We start from the raw sequence: 17,103 nt of genomic DNA, 5'->3' as shown, positions 1-17,103 counted from the left end.
GTGGGCCCCCTGCTGGCCTTCCTCGACTCTTCTTCGGTCTTCTGGAACACTCCGTCGAAAATAGGGCCATGGGCTTTTGTTTCGTCCAATTCCGAGAATATTTGTAAACTAGCTTTTCTGAAATAAAAAACAGCAGAAAACAGGAACTGGCACTGTGGCATCTTGTTAATAGGTTAGTCCCAGAAAATGCATAAAAAAATTATAAAGTATGAATAAAACATGTAGGTATTGTCATAAAATTAGCATGTAATATAAGAAATTATAGATACGTTGGATACATATCAAGCATCCCCAAGCTTAGTTCCTACTCGCCCTCGAGTAGGTAAACGATAAAAAGAATAATTTCTGAAGTGACATGCTACCAACATAATCTTGATCAATACTATTGTAAAGCATATGAGATGAACGAAGTGACTCAAAGCAATGGTCTATAGTTTGCTAACAAAAAGATAATGACTAAACAACTGAATCATATAGCAAAAACTTTTCATGAATAGTACTTTCAAGACAAGCATCAAAAAGTCTTGCATAAGAGTTAACTCATAAAGCAATAGATTCTTAATAAGAGGTTTTGAAGCAACACAAAGGAAGATTTAAGTTTCAGCAATTCCTTTCAACTTTCAACATGTATATCTCATGGATAATTGTCAACACAAAGTAATATAATAAGTATAATAAGCAAGCATGTAAGAATCAATGCACACAGTTGACATAAGTGTTTGCTTCTAAGATAGAAAGAAGTAGGTAAACTGACTCAACATAAAGTAAAAGAAAGGCCCTTCGCAGAGGGAAGCAGGGATTAAATCATGTGCTAGAGCTTTTCAAGTTTTGAAATTATATAGAGATCATAAAAATAAAGTTTTGAGAGGTGTTTGTTGTTGTCAACGAATGGTAGTGGGTATTCTAACCCCCTTGTCAAACAGACTTTCAAAGAGCGGCTCCCATGAAGGACGTTATCTCTACCGAAGAAGGTAGAGCATCCCTCTTCTCTTTTGTTTACACATGTATTTTAGTTTTATTTATAGATGACACTCCTCCCAACCTTTTGATTTCACAAGCCATGGCTAACCGAATCCTCGGGTGCCTTCCAACATTTCACATACCATGGAGGAGTGTCTATTGCAAAATTAAGTTGCTTAACTGATGAATCAGTGGCAAAACATGTGAAGAGAATTATTAATGAAAGTTAATTAATTGGGGCTGGGCACCCCGTTGCCAGCTCTTTTTGCAAAATTATTGGATAAGCGGATGTATATGCCACTAGTCCATTGGTGAAAGTCTGCCCAACAAGATTGAAAGATAAAACACCACATACTTCCTCATGAGCTATAAAACATTGACACAAATAAGGAGTAATAAAGTTTTGAATTGTTTAAAGGTAGCACATGAAGTATTTACTTGGAATGGCAGAAAAATACCACATAGTAGGTAGTTATGGTGGATGATACGTCTCCAACGTATCTATAATTTCTTATGTTCCATGCTAGTTTTATGACAATACCTACATGTTTTGCTCACACTTTATAATGATTTTATGCATTTTCCAGAACTAACCTATTAACAAGATGCCGAGGTGCCAGCTTCTCGTTTTCGCTGTTTTTGGTTCCAGAAAGGCTGTTCGGGCAATATTCTCGGAATTCGACGAAACAAAAGCCAAACATCTTATTTCACCGAGACGGACCAGAACACCGAAGGGGAGACAGAGAGGAGGCCCAGGGCCTCCACACCATTGGCTGGCGCGGCCTAGGAGGGGGGCGCGCCGCCCTATGGGGTGGGCCCCCCAGGCACCCCCTTGAGCCACCTCTTCGCCTATATAATCTCTCGTGACGTGAAAACCCTACAACGATTGACGAAACTCCAGAAAGACTCCAGGGACGCTGCCGCCATCGCGAAACTCCGTTTCGGGGACGAAGGTCTCTGTTCCGGCACGCCGCCGGGACGGGGAATTGCCCCGGAGTCATCTCCATCGACACCACTCGCCATCTTCATCGCCGTTGCTCGTCTCCCATGATGAGGAGGGAGTAGTTCTCCCCGAGGCTGAGGGCTCTACCGGTAGCTATGTGGTTCATCTCTCTCTCCCATGGTGTGATCTTTATGTGATCATGAGCTTTGTATCACTATTAATCTATGTGCTACTCTAGTGATGTTATTAAAGTAGTCTATTCCTCCTCCATGATGTAATGTTGACAAGTGTGTGCATCATGTAGTACTTGGCGTAGGTTATGATTGTAATCTCTTGTAGATTATGAAGTTAACTATTACTATGATAGTATTGATGCGATCTATTCCCCTTTCATAGCTATTGTTGACAGTGTGTATGCTATGTTAGTACTCGGTCTAAATTGCAACGGTCTATTATGCACTCTAGAGGTTACTTTAATATGAACTCCGGATGTTGTGGAGCTTGTTTACTCCGGCTTGAGGTGTGCTTTTGTAGCCCTACACAATGAATGGTGTTTGTTATCCAACAAGAAAGTGTTTGAGAGTAGCACTTATTTGTTCATTTATGTGATCATAGGCTTTGCAATCTAGATGGCATATGCTATTCAAGTGTTTTATTATGTGAACTTCGGAGTTACTGTGACCTCGGTGTAATGGTGACAGTGTGTGCGCCGTGTGTAACTCCCTTATGAATTGTGGTGTGTTAGTACCTCCTATGAATGCTCACGGTGACGATGTGGGGTGTTTACTAGTACTTGGGAATACGCCTTTGAGGTGTGCTTTTGCACACTTGCCCAATGAATTTGAGTTCTTTATCCAATAAGAGAGTAGTATGATGAAGTGCTTATATTTATATTCAATTATGATTGCAATGTTGAGAGTGTCCACTAGTGAAAGTAGGATCCCTAGGCCTTGTTTCCAAATACCGCAAACATCGCTTATTTACTGTTTTATCGCATCTTTACTTCCCTGCAATATTTACTTCAGCTCGCAATTACCGTTTACCACCATCTATACCACCTGCGTTTTAATATCTCTTCGCCGAACTAGTGCACCTATACATCCGACAAGTGTATTAGGTGTGTTGGGGACACAAGAGACTTCTTGTATCTTAATTGCGTGGTTGCTTGAGAGGGATATCTCTGACCTCTACCTCCCTGAGTTCGATAAACCTTGGGTGATTCACTTAAGGGAAACTTGCTGCTGTTCTACAAACCTCTGCTCTTGGAGGCCCAACACTGTCTACAGGAATAGAAGCGGGCGTAGACATCAGTGGACACAAATGGCATAGGTTTTGGCTCAAGGTTTTGGATGCACGAGAAGCATTCCCTCTCAGTACAAGGCTTTGGCTAGCAAGGTTGTTTGAAGCAAACACAAGTATAAACCGGTACAACAAAACTTACATAAGAACATATTGCAAGAATTATAAGACTCTACACTCGTCTTCCTTGTTGCTCAAACACTTTTACCGAGAAAATATCTAGACCTCAGAGAGACCAATCATGCAAACCAAATTTCAACAAGCTCTACGGTAGTTCTCCACTAATAGGTTTAAACTACATGATGCAAGAGCTTAAACATGATCTACTTGAGAGCTCAAAACAATTGCCAAGTATCAAATTATTCAAGACAATATACCAATTACCACATGAAGCATTTTCTGTTTCCAACCAAATAACAATAAGTGCAGCGGCTTTCAGCTTTCGCCATGAACATGAAAAATAAAACGAAGAACACAAGTGTTCAAATGAAAAAGCGGAGCGTGTCTCTCTCCCACACAAGCATGTTAGGATCCGATTTATTAAGAAAACTTAAAATAACAAACGAGAATAAAAGCACACGGACGCTCCAAGTAAAGCACATAATATGTGACGGAATTAAAATATAGTTTCACTAGAGGTGACCTGATAAGTTGTTGATGAAGAAGGGGATGCCTTGGGCATCCCCAAGCTTAGACGCTTGAGTCTTCTTGAAATATGTAGGGATGAACCACGGGGGCATCCCCAAGCTTAAACTTTTCACTCTTCTTGATCATATTATATCATCCTCCTCTCTTGATCCTTGAAAACTTCCTTCACACCAAACTCAAAGCAATCTCATTAGAGGGTTAGTGCATAATCAAAAATTCACATGTTCAGCAAGGACACAATCATTCCCAACACTTATGGACATTACCCAAGGCTACTGAAATTTAATGGAGCAAAGAAATCCACTCAAACACAGTAAAAGAGGCAATGCGAAATAAAAGGCAGAATCTGTCAAAAACAGAACAGTCCATAAAAACGAATTTTTTCAAGGCACTTAACATGCTCAGATGGAAAAGCTCCAGTTGAACGAAAGTTGCGTACATATCTGAGAATTACTCATGAATTTTTTCAGAATTTTTAGATTCTTCTACAGAGAGAAAAACTCAAATTCGTGACAGCTAAAAATCTGTTTCTGCGCAGAAATCCAAATCTAGTATCAACTTTCTATCAAAGACTTTACTTGGCACAACAATGCAAGAAAATAAAGATACAAAGGTATTTCTACAGTAGTAACAAGCACCTTGACTCAAATATAAAACAAAAATTGCAGAAATAAAATAATGGGTTGTCTCCCATAAGCGCTTTTTTTAACGCCTTTCAGCTAGGCGCAGAAAGTGTAAATCAAGTAACATCAAGAGAAGAAGCATCAACAGAGGAGTTGGGAGTTTCTCAACGATGCATTGTATCTTATCTATGTAAGTTTCAGAAGCTCCTCTTTCATTACTTTAGGCTCACTATCCTCCTCAAATAAATTTTCAGGAACAATCCAATCAAAATTCTTTTCTAGTGCCTAATGCATTCCCATGAGCTTATAAGGTATTGGTACTTTAGTCTTCCCCTCACAATTGGCTTCATTAGTTTATTTTAGCCTATATTTTTCCATCCTTTCAAGGGTATTTGCAACATTGATATAAAAGCCAAGCATCTTATGTCGAATAAAGACTTTTCTAGCTTCACTAGCTACATCACCAAATTCTTTAAGAAGGGTTTCTTAAACAAAATCTTTCTTCTCTCCTTCTTCCATATCACGGAGTGTATGAAACATATGTTGCATTATATGATTAAGATTAACAAATCTAGATTCCAACATGTGCACTCAAGAGGCAGTAGCAATTTCATAATTAGGAGCAAGTTCTACCAAGGATCTATCTTCAAAATCTTTAACCTTACTAACATGATTGAAAAATTCTTCTATATTTTCTCTTCCAATGATAGACCCACTCCCTACCGATATATCTTTCAAAGTGAACTTAGGGAGAAGCATGATGAAATAAACAAGGGTAAACCGATAAATAAAGTAAATGCGAGTAACTATTTTTTTTGTGTTTTTTATATAAAGAAAGCAAACAAGACAGAAAATAAAATAAAGCAAGATAATAAACAAAGTAAAGAGATTGGGTGTGAGAGACTCCCCTTGCAGCGTGTCTTGATCTCCCCGGCAACGGCGCTAGAAAAGTAGCTGCTTGTGACGGTAAAGCACACGTCCGTTGGGAACCCCAAGAGGAAGGTATGATGAGTACAGCAGCGAGTTTTCCCTCAGTAAGAAACCAAGGTTATCGAACCAGTAGGAGATGAAGATCACGAGAAGGTTGTTGGTGAAGGAGTGTAGTGCGGCGCAACACCAGGGATTCCGGCACCAACGTGGAACCTGCACAACACAATCAAACTACTTTGCCCCAACTTAACAGTGAGGTTGTCAATCTCACCGGCTTGCTGAAAACAAAGGATTAAACGTATGGTGTGGAAAATAATGTTTGCTTGCAGAAAACAAAAGAGAACAATGATTGCAGTAGGTTGTATTTCAGATGTAAAAGAATGAACCGGGGTCCACAGTTCACTAGTGGTGTCTCTCCAATAAGATAAATAACATGTTGGGTAAACAAATTACAGTTGGGCAATTGACAAATAGAGAGGGCATAACAATGCACATACATATCATGATGACTACTATGAGATTTACTTAGGGCATTACGACAAAGAACATAGACCGCCATCCAAGCATGCATCTATGCCTAAAAAGTCCACCTTCGGGTTAGCATCCGCACCCCTTCCAAGTATTAAGTTGCAAACACCGGACAATTGCATTAAGTATTGTGCGTAATGTAAACAATACAAATATCCTTAGACAAAGCATTGATGTTTTATCCCTAGTGGCAACATCACATCCACAACCTTAGGGGTTGTCTGTCACTCCCCTGCATTCAATGGAGACATGAACCCACTATCTAGCATAAATACTCCCTCTTGGAGTTACAAGTATCAACTTGGCCAGAGCCTCTGCTAGCAACGAAGAGCATGCAAGATCATAAACAACACATATATGATAGATCAATAATCAACTTGACATAGTATTCCATATTCATCGGATCCCAACAAACACAACATGTAGCATTACAAATAGATGATCTTGATCATGATAGGCAGCTCACAAGATCTAAACATGATGACACAATAGGAGAAGACAACCATCTAGCTACTGCTATGGACCCATAGTCCAAGGATGAACTACACACGCATCAGTCCGGAGGCGGGCATGGTGATGTAGATCCCTCCGGTGATGATTCCCCTCTCCGGCGGGGTGCCGGAGGAGATCTTCTGAACCCCCCGAGATAGGGTTGACGGCGGCGGCGTCTCTGGAACTGTTCTCGTATTTTGGCTCTCGGTACTAGGGTTTTCGGGGACGAAGGAATAAATAGGCGAAGGGGCAGCGTCGGGGGAGCCAAGGGGCTCCCTCCCCATAGGTCAGCGCGGCAGTGGGGCCCCCCGTGCCGCCATATGGTGTGGGCCCCCTGCTGGCCTTCCTCGACTCTTCTTCGGACTTCTGGAACACTCCGTGGAAAATAGGGCCATGGGCTTTTGTTTCGTCAAATTCCGAGAATATTTGTAAACTAGCTTTTCTGAAATCAAAAATAGCAGAAAACATGAACTGGCACTGTGGCATCTTGTTAATAGGTTAGTCCCAGAAAATGCATAAAAACATTATAAAGTATGAATAAAACATGTAGGTATTGTCATAAAACTGGCATGGAACATAAGAAATTATAGATACGTTGGAGACGTATCACTATTCAATCACTAAAACCATGCTACTCCATCTAATGCACACATCACGCCACACACGCTCTTGCATAGATGTTGGATCAAAACAAATACTTAAGAACGGGTTACATAATATGCATCTATCAATACATCTTACACATAATACGACCAGATCTCATAGCACAATACCATAGAATAAGGATCCACTACATGCGTATTACAAATATGGTTATAATCATGTGAGGCAGCTCATATGACCCTAAGAACTATGAAGAACATGAGAGAAATAGATCAAACTACTGCCACAAACCTGTAGTCTAGAGGTGGACTACTCTCCCTTGATCATGGTGATGATGATGAAGACGTTGGAGAAGGTGGAGATCCCTCCGGCGGTGACCCCGGAGGAGTTTCCCCCTCCAATCTTCTCTGCTGCAGCCTCTGTTTTCGTGTTTCTGTCTTTCCGCGATGCTCTTCTCCCGAGAACTCTTCGGGGCCATATATATAGTGATTTTTAGGTCAAAATACGTCGGTGGATGAAAAGATCACGCGATTTGGACGATCAATGGCCGAAAGAGGGAAAGTGGTGCGCCCTACATGTTTGGGCGCGCCACCTGGGCTCTTTTGGGCCTCCGGCCCTTCCAGGTGAGGTTCCAATGCCCAGGGTGCTTCTCCCGATGAAAAAATGACGCTCCAAAAATCTCAGGTCAATTTGACTCCGTATAGATCTCTGAAAGTGAAAAATACACAAAACATGGTTTTTGTTTTTCGTGTTCTATCTTTGACAAAAAATGATCTATGTGACTAAAAAATATTTGATATAATTAAAATTTATTTTTAAAATGATTCTAGCAATATGATTTATATATTATATAATCGGGATATTGTTGTCTAATTTGTTCGATTAAAGTTCACCTTGAAATGTTCTTCATAGGAACGAGGTAATTCGAGAGAGCATAGCACATCGTCCTTCCATTTTGGCGACGGTCTTTGTAGTCGATGGCATGACCTGGCCGACCCAATCAAACTGTTTACTCTGTCGAAGATTAATTCAACTATAATAAAATTATAGGAAGTCTAAAATCAACCATCAATTCGTTGGAATTGATATAATAAGCTAAATAATTATGATTTCATTGTTTGTGCAGCAAATAGGGTGAAATGGACCTTGTTTAGCACTACCCCGTCCCATAATATAAGATGGTATTACAATCAATATACACTTCTCTAGTACTTTTTTTTGTATATTTATGGGCGGACTTCTCATCCCTACAGCCTGGATGTCCGCTTAGGTTTGTCGATAGCGCAAAGCTTGCGATTTGTAATTTTATGTACTCCCTCCATACCGGTTTACAGGACAATTATGCTTTTCGAGAAAAAAAATTGACTATAAATTTGGTCAACAAAGTATATATAAGATATATGTCCCAAAAATTATACCATTGGAGTTGTGATATATACTATATATTTTATTGACCAAATTAGTAGTCAAAGTTTTTTCTTAAAATATGAAATTACCCCATAAACTCTTTCGGAGATGCTCATAAGAGTGAGATGTGCGTGTATGCGTTCATAAGGATGAGTATATGCGCGTGTATGTGAGTGTCTGCGTTTCTACTGTGTTTCTAAAAAAAATGAGTAGCGATTTTGTGCAAAATTTGGAAGCTCGTTTGTCGGGCCTCCCGAAAGTTTCCGGGTCTGCCAAAGTATAGTATCTTCCATCTGGCGGAACATCGCATGGTCATCTCGTAGGCTCATTTTGCTTGTACAAATTGAAACCTGAAATTGCACACACACACGCCATTATGTTTGTGAAAAACATCCATTTCAGCTCAGAAGAAGATTCAGAAGGCATGGTTGTGTGTGCATGCATGCGACTGACATACTGACTGTCCTTGTGTCAGGAAGGAAGAGAAGAAAACGCATACTGCTATGATCGGAAAAAGTGAGCCCGAGTGATCAGAAAACGCGGCGATAGACTTGCTTAGCCTGTCGCAGGGCTAGGACAGTCAGCACTAGCATAGGTTTTGTACACACACTCAGCAGACAGAAGCTGCAGGTGATAAGAATGTTAGCCAATCTACGTAGCTACGTAGTCTTCAAATCAAACGGCTCATCACTACTCAGCCTAGCTACTAGGAATACAGTAAGCTAGTCTCCCACAAAAGCTGCCCGAATCAATGCAAGTGTTTTCAGTGGGATTGCTTCCCGTCCCCTAGACCCTCTCTCGTCTCTCTCTCTCTCCATGCATGGTTAAAGGTTAACTGCATGCAAAGCGTTGTAGTACCACTAATTATGGAGTATTAATTAGTATACACAAGGTTATCTTTACAGTGTTTACGAGGAGGCACGGGCGCTCCGTTGATTTCTCCCAGGCCAGTGCATGCTGCTTACTAGGGTTTCAATGATCCAGCATGCATGAACCACCACCAGGAGTATTTTATTTTTTAATAACTGCGTGCAGCCCGGCTCCCCACTAGCTAGACTCTGGTTTGCATCTCAAACTACCTAAACCAAGTTGCTAAAACGATGGGGAAACTTGGAGTAGCAGAAATACTTCCATACATCCCCCAAAACAAGTTTGCATGTTCATGGGGGCGGAAATGTATTCGTTCATCATATGTTCTTGAATCTTGAAGGTAGTCTTTTACAACACTAGTTAAACCGAGTAGCTTCTTGAAAATGCAGTTGTATTGTATTTTATGTGCTTTCTTGCGTTTTACTACTACGAGTCACCTCGCTCTCCAAACAAAGTCACCTCGCTATCCCCGAGGCCTCTCTTGATCGCTTGTTGGTTTGCCGACAACAATATCAGCCACTATATGCGCATTGTATATATTTTTCATTGTATGTAAAATGTGGAGCTTAGATAAATGGCAAGATTTTCTCGTTCCAAAAGGAACACGTTGGTGTGCTTCTTTTCAAAAAGATCAATTGGTTGTATTACCAAGTAACATCAGAATCATTATTCTAACTTTTTGATAAAATGGACTCTGAGAGGTATAAAGCTAAGCCAACATGCGATCTCATACTAATTTGAATGAAGTTTTTGCCCACACTATGGTGATGCGATCAATAACTACCATGAGCGATATCGAAAACCGAAAAACACAACCATTTGGATGTCTCCGAGCTATCGGTGACGCCCAACTACTTTGTGATCCATGCAATTTTTTGCAACATACCTTCACTTTAGATATTTATGAACACCTGCGGGGGCAGACTCGAAAAATAATTTTAGTGGAAGCAATTCAGATGAGTGGGGGAGATTTAGTATAAATTCTAAAAAAATGGAACTTGAATAAACTAGACAAAAGTTTAAAAAATGAGTTGGGGATAGTGCCCTCACTCAGCCATACCTAGGTCTGCCCTTGAACACCTAATCATATTGTTTTTATTGAAGACACCTTAAATTTTGTTACAACTGCTCCATACATATTTAGGAAGAAAGTTTTAGAAAGTGATTGTTGCACATATCATAAGCCCATATCATCATCAACCACACATATATTTCCATCATGTATAAGGAAGCAAACTTCTTGAACATATCTTGATATATTTTAACATGACCCATCACCCATAAAAGCATACTCCCTCCGTTCTTTTTTATTCTACATTATTGGAAAAATCAGATAAATTAGTAGTGCATTTATTAGTACTACTTAAATTGGTAAACGACCAATCCAAGCTACATTGAAAATAGTGACATCCAATGGATAAAGAAGGACCACTTTGTTTCCCGTATTCTTGTTGACTAAAAACTAGAATGTAGAGTATTTCTAAATAAATTTTAGGCCTAGAATGTAGAGTATTTCAGAACAGAGGGAGTATGTTGACTTACATCATCATCATTTTCATCCTTTTCACATGTACAAAATTGCATGAAAATTTGGTCCTCCGAAAGACTAAAATGTTCCCGATTTTGTGCAACCCTCAAAGAATCAAATGCATAGATCAAATATGCACTGAAGTCTTTGTCCATGTGTTAGTTCGAATCACGAAGAGAAAGCACCATGTACCTGGAACCCACACTTAACACAGACAACTATCATGCACCATCATGCCACTAAAACTAAGCATCACAAAAAATATGGAAGAATTTCATGCACCATCATTCCAGTAACACTAAAGCACCATACATGCAATATTTTGGATAGTGGTCTTCTGTCATTTTGGGACGAAGATGGAAGAATAGATTGAGCCAATATGAACATCCTCATCCATTATTAAGAAGGTCAATTTTCAGATGAGAAAGGGGATCAAAGAATAGATCAACTGTAGAGGACGAGTATGAGGCCCGTATGACAAAATCTTTGTTTGGACGAGGTGCCTCCCTTCTTACCACCTCTCCTCTTTGCCTCCTGATAACTCTCAAGGCGATAAGTAACAATTGTCAATCCACGGGGATCTTAAGGTAAACTAACGGCTCCTCAAAGATATATATATAGGTAACTATTTTATGTATTTTATAATTGTTTATGCACTTAACTATGATGCAAGATGATACTGGTAATTCTACTTGTAAATGCAATGCTAAGACATACTATGAGCAAGTTGGTTTATGGTACCTTGAACATAGTGGTGATGCTACGTTAGTAGCCATGATTTCCAACGACATCACATGACTTGTAATTGTTGCTTATTTATATGCTTGTATTGTATTTTTCCATTTATATTACATATGTATAGGTTTGACATCACATGTCCTGATGTCTAGCTCTGCAACTACTTGCACATGATATCAAGTAAAAGATAGATCAACAGTATGCACAAAAGTATAGCTAGCTAGCTTCTAACACATTCAACCCCTTGTCAACAATCTAGCTCATCGCTAAAAATATATTATGCCATGGCTTGTTTGATCTTAAGTTGTTTCTAGCTATGTGAAAGGTAAAAGCTAAAAGACAACAATATATTGATGTTGATCACTTCAGAACTCTGAATCTTTCATAGAGTCTTTGCTTTGGCGGGGCAATCTTCATACGTACTCTCATCTTTGAGTGAAGAGATAGATTTATCCATCTCCTCCTCATCAACTATGATCATCAGAGTCGACTAGTATCACATATTCATAGATCCTACATTACGATACATTGGTCTGCACAAGCATCACCATGTCAAAGCGCTTTAAGATGGAGTATCACGGGTTATTTCAACGCATGGAATGTTATTGGCATGCAAAAGTGAATCTTATCCTTCATGCACACCATCAAGCTATTACTCTCTATAGTATGCTAATCGATAGCTACCTCCTATGCATATTTAGATTTGAGGAAAATGACATGGAAGCACTAGAGTAAGTGGTTGATGCAAGAGCGATGAAATCATTTAAGAAAGATGCATGAAGGAGAGGAAACAAACAATATCATTTATTCAAGGAGAAAGGAATGGAAACCAAGGAATATCAAGTGTCTAGCTCTAGATGGACAATGTGGAGCATGAACACCCCGGGCCAAAGAGTTTGGACGATTAAGATGGCTAACTACATGTAATGACCGACTTATGGATAAGGGCTCATATGGCTGCACTTTAATGCAATGAAGAGGGTTGGAAGGGACGGAATGACACAAACCATATTCTAATACTTTGATTTGCATTAGAGGGTTCAATATTGGGGACCCATGAAATAACTGCTATGGTGGGTCATTTATGTCTTAATGATTCATGTGTTTGCTCATGAAAATGGCCATAGGAACCATCATATATAAGGGTGTAATTGATGCATTCACTTGGCTGCACCTAATTTAGATTCCGTCCAACGAGGATAAAACTTGACATGATACTTATCATGCTGTTTTAGAAATCTTTATGCCATGAAGTCTATGTAGCCCTTGGGAATGTCTGTCCCACATTTAAGCACACGCTTGAGCTTGTCCGCTTGCGGCATAGAGGACTGAGCTTTATCTGAAAATAGCTTTTACTTTCTTGAAAATTTACATTCTTGCAACTTTTGAATCTTTAAACCACTCCATAGCAACCATCTTAGTTTGTCCAGTGCCTAGATAACAAGAGTAGCGGCACTATCATTTGAAAGGATAAATACTTACACCTTCTGCTCCTCGTGGGATCGATACAAATACTTAAACATCGAAGATTTTAATGATCCCCTATACTTGTGGGTATCACCTCCTCCAAGGTCTCCCCTAGTGATATGTATCTCAATGTCTCCGTTTCTAGAAACGAATCAATGGCTCCTCTTGAGGATATGATTCGTCAATCCATATCTTCCATTTTCTCCTTGAATTGCATCAAATCCGTATATCAAATGTAGTGTGAAATAATCTCATTGCAATAGTTTGGGTGATTTGATTTCAATTACCAAAGGATTCCACCTGGTGTTCTTTGGTGATTCAATTTCTTAAGTTGCTAGGCTAGTTATCTGCTAACATCAGGAAAGATTGGGATCCTACCCTTTTACATACTCAAATCACAATAGTTCCCAATGGATATGATTTGCCAACCTGTACAAAAATCCTTTACTCCTTTTTCATAAGGCTAACTTCGAGATAAAGCGTATGCAACTAATCTGTAATTGGATGACTGTATTGTCACTTGACCACATATATATGATAACATAGAAAGGATCATAGGTATTATACTCCACGATAAATGTAACAAAATAACACATTTCTATGTACAATATGGAGGAACCATATGCATGTACAATATGGAGGAACCAAAAATGTGAGTTTTGGTAGAATAATATGATCATACATGTATGTACTTTATGTAACTTTAAAATCCTATAATGAATGATTCAAACTTTCACTTGCTGATGTGTAATAACTATATTTTTTTTTACTTTTTGTCAACTTCTAGATTTTATCATATTTTCTACTAAATTTCACATATGTATGTGTCATATTTTGTATGTTTTTTCATTTCAAAATGGTAGCATCCTTTTGTAACTTTGCAAGTACGCATATAATTGAAAGCCATGAAAAATCTCATTTCTCAGCGACGAATAGGGAGGAATGCTTTTCTCGTGTGCACGGGAGGCCCCGTGCATGTTTATGACATCGATTTTGTACTTTAAGATTCGTGCCACATTAGTTCGATAATTTTCTCGAGTTTCACCATGTTTTGATTTGTCCTGACAGATGGGACCGCAACGATACCTAATGAAACAATTCACGGGAGGTCCCATGCATGGAATAATAGCTGGTTTCTTTATTTATTATCATTCCACTCTTCGAGGTTATGTTAGTTTGTTTCCTTCCTTATTTCATGCTTGATTTTTGTAAAAAATCACACAACTTCTAGATATGATTTTTCGCTACGTTAGTTTGTTTCCTTCCTTATTTCATATATGAGAAAACTCCTAAAAGGATTGGTAGTCAAGTTTTCGTTGTCATACTCCCTTCATTCAAACGAATAGTGCATGAAATAAACTTTATCCAAACTATTAGAAAAAAGATCAACCACTGTAATATTACATATATACCATATGAAAATACATTTTGTGATGCATCTAACGATATTGATTTTGTTTTTTACATGTTAATAATTTTTTTTTAGAACTTGGTGAAACTTTACATAGTTTGAACTTTTTAAATGGCTTGTTCATTGGAACGGAGGCGTATGTATATCATATAGACCCATCAAGCAAGCAAGCAGAGTGGGGGAGCACGTGGGGTGGTATCTGCCTCGTGTCAAAGGACCCTTGATCATATGCACTAGGAGGCTCACTTTCCCCCCGCTCTCTCCACGCACCACCCCTGGAAACTCGCCCCGCTCCTCCCGGATCCCGTCCCTCTCTTCTCCAACGACGTCTTCAGCCGGAGGGGATACGAGAGAGGAGTCTAGCCTTCTAAGTAGCATGCCGGTGGTTGTTTTTCCTCCAAGCTTGGCGCCACTACGGAGGATCTTCATCCTCTCCGTCCGAGCGCTTCACAATAGTGTTGCCCTAAGTGGTTCATCCCCAGCGGCGGCGAAGCTAGTACGGATCTTGAGCGGATCTCCGTGTTGTGGTGGAGAAGGACTAGATTGCTTCTTCTTCATTTTTTTCGGGGTTCTTGTTGCAAAGTTGTAGATCAAGTTAGTAATTTTATTTACTTTTTCGACCTTCCTGTAAACTATAATCCCACCACTGAAATATAACGCAGCTTCTGGCTCGTTCGGGACCCATCCCTGTTCAAAAGAAAAGATCGTCTGCACTCTGCACTATTTGGTGCAAGATCGAGCCAGCCACACGTGTGAGTGTCCAGACCTGAGTAGAAGAAGAGCATGCATGCACATGCCAATGGCCCTCGCACATGCACTTTATCGTTCTAAGAGAAGATTGAGCAATCGACGGTGGACTGTGATCAGTGTGTGCACGTGACAAGGCCAGCTTAATTAGATTACACTCCATTCCTAAATCATATCATCAGACGTGTCTAATAATATGCAATGCAAATCATATATACTCCTATGATCATAAGAATATCAACATACGAATACTACTATATGCTCCTACTGTATGATCATACAGTACTAAGTAGGATATTTATTTGTACGCGCATTCATTTTGAAAGGAATCTCCGCTGCGTTTCCTCCTCACGATGGTTACATATTCACACTACCGGGTTACTCATTAATTAACTACGCGGTTAATTAGTAAAAGATGATGCGGTTCCAGTGTGAACCAGAGCCGAATATGAGCAATTAAAGAGACACAGCCGGCCTCAAGCATGCACGCTTGGAGCATGCAGTTTGAATACAATCGAGCTTTGACGGTCAAAGTTTTAGGCGGAGGCAAGGGGTGCAATTACCTAGGTAAAAAACATACACCCGGCCTATCTTAACCTCCACTTCTCCTCCTCCCAATAAAGAGAGAGAAGAAGAAGGCTTGAGCATTGTTAATTTCTTTCTCTCTCTGGTAACTACTGACTGGCCTGCTGCTTAGGGGGGAGAGAGAGGCAGATTACCTCTTGTTAACAACTTGTCGTGGAGGATCCTATGCGAGGTGATTAGGGTTTTCCGCTCGTTTCTCCATGCGTTTTTCTGGAGAGGATCGACGCCAAGCTTTTTCTATGGCCGGAAGACGAGGGTCCGTGTCCTCTCCTAGGGTGCAGGTAGCACATCATCTCCTCCTACTTGCAACCATCAAGCTATGAGAATGAGACAAGTGCTAGTTGTTTTCCTTTTTCCCAGCCTCTGTTTGATCTGCTAGCTATTCTTTTCTATTCAAGCCAATAAGCTAGATTGCATGGCTAGCTTCATTTTGATCATGTTTTTGATCTTCACTCCTAGGAAAAGTATGATCTCTCTATACATACTTGAGATCTTATACGATGCTATATGAATAAATAATTAATAAATATATGATTTTCTATTTGGGAATTAAGATTTTATGATTTATGTTTTCCTTGAAATTTTGTAATGATATTAAGTTTATTCATGAGATTTTGGACGGGGATTTCGTTCAAGTTGTTGAATTACCCAATACTGTAGTTGTTCTAGGGGGAGACTGCACTCAAATGTAGGGTCTGTCGTCGCTGTACATGCTACCCTTTGTGTGTGCTGGTGACTTGGTGTGTCAGAGGGAGGAAGGCAAAGCCTGGTGCTTTGCAAGAAATAAAAATCGTCAGGGATTCAACTTCTGCAGGTTGAAGTGTATGATTTTATCTAGGGTTCGAGAGAGGCCAAGACTTAATGGTTCATATGTGGATTCGTCACCGTTGAACAGTGTTTTGGCACATAGTTAGGAATTAACAATGCTACTAGTACTAGTTATATAATTATTTACAGATGAATATGTCAACTGCATGGATGCATATATGTCCAGCCACCCAACCGTGCAGCAGCATGTGCATCCCTGCATTTGAAAAAGTGAGAGATATACCACTACGCGTGCAAGAACATCTTCTTGCGAATTGAGATCCTAGACAAATAGAATGTGAAGCAAGATCTTTGTAACATTTCTTTTCTCCCAGGAGGGATTAGTTTTCTAATCACTGTGAATATCAGCTTTCCAGTCAAAAAGGACATGACAACTCATACTGTTATCGAGTAAAGGGCACCACTTTACTACTACATGTACATGCAGGGCATCAGGGTGCACTCATGTAGGGCTCTATACTATCTTGGCATGTTTTTGGGGAAAATGAGACAAAAT

Source organism: Lolium rigidum, chromosome 6, assembly GCF_022539505.1.
Source record: "Lolium rigidum isolate FL_2022 chromosome 6, APGP_CSIRO_Lrig_0.1, whole genome shotgun sequence".
In the NCBI taxonomy this organism is placed as follows: Eukaryota; Viridiplantae; Streptophyta; class Magnoliopsida; order Poales; family Poaceae; genus Lolium; species Lolium rigidum.
The sequence above is the reverse complement of the archived record's forward strand: the minus strand, read 5'-3'. Positions refer to the sequence as shown.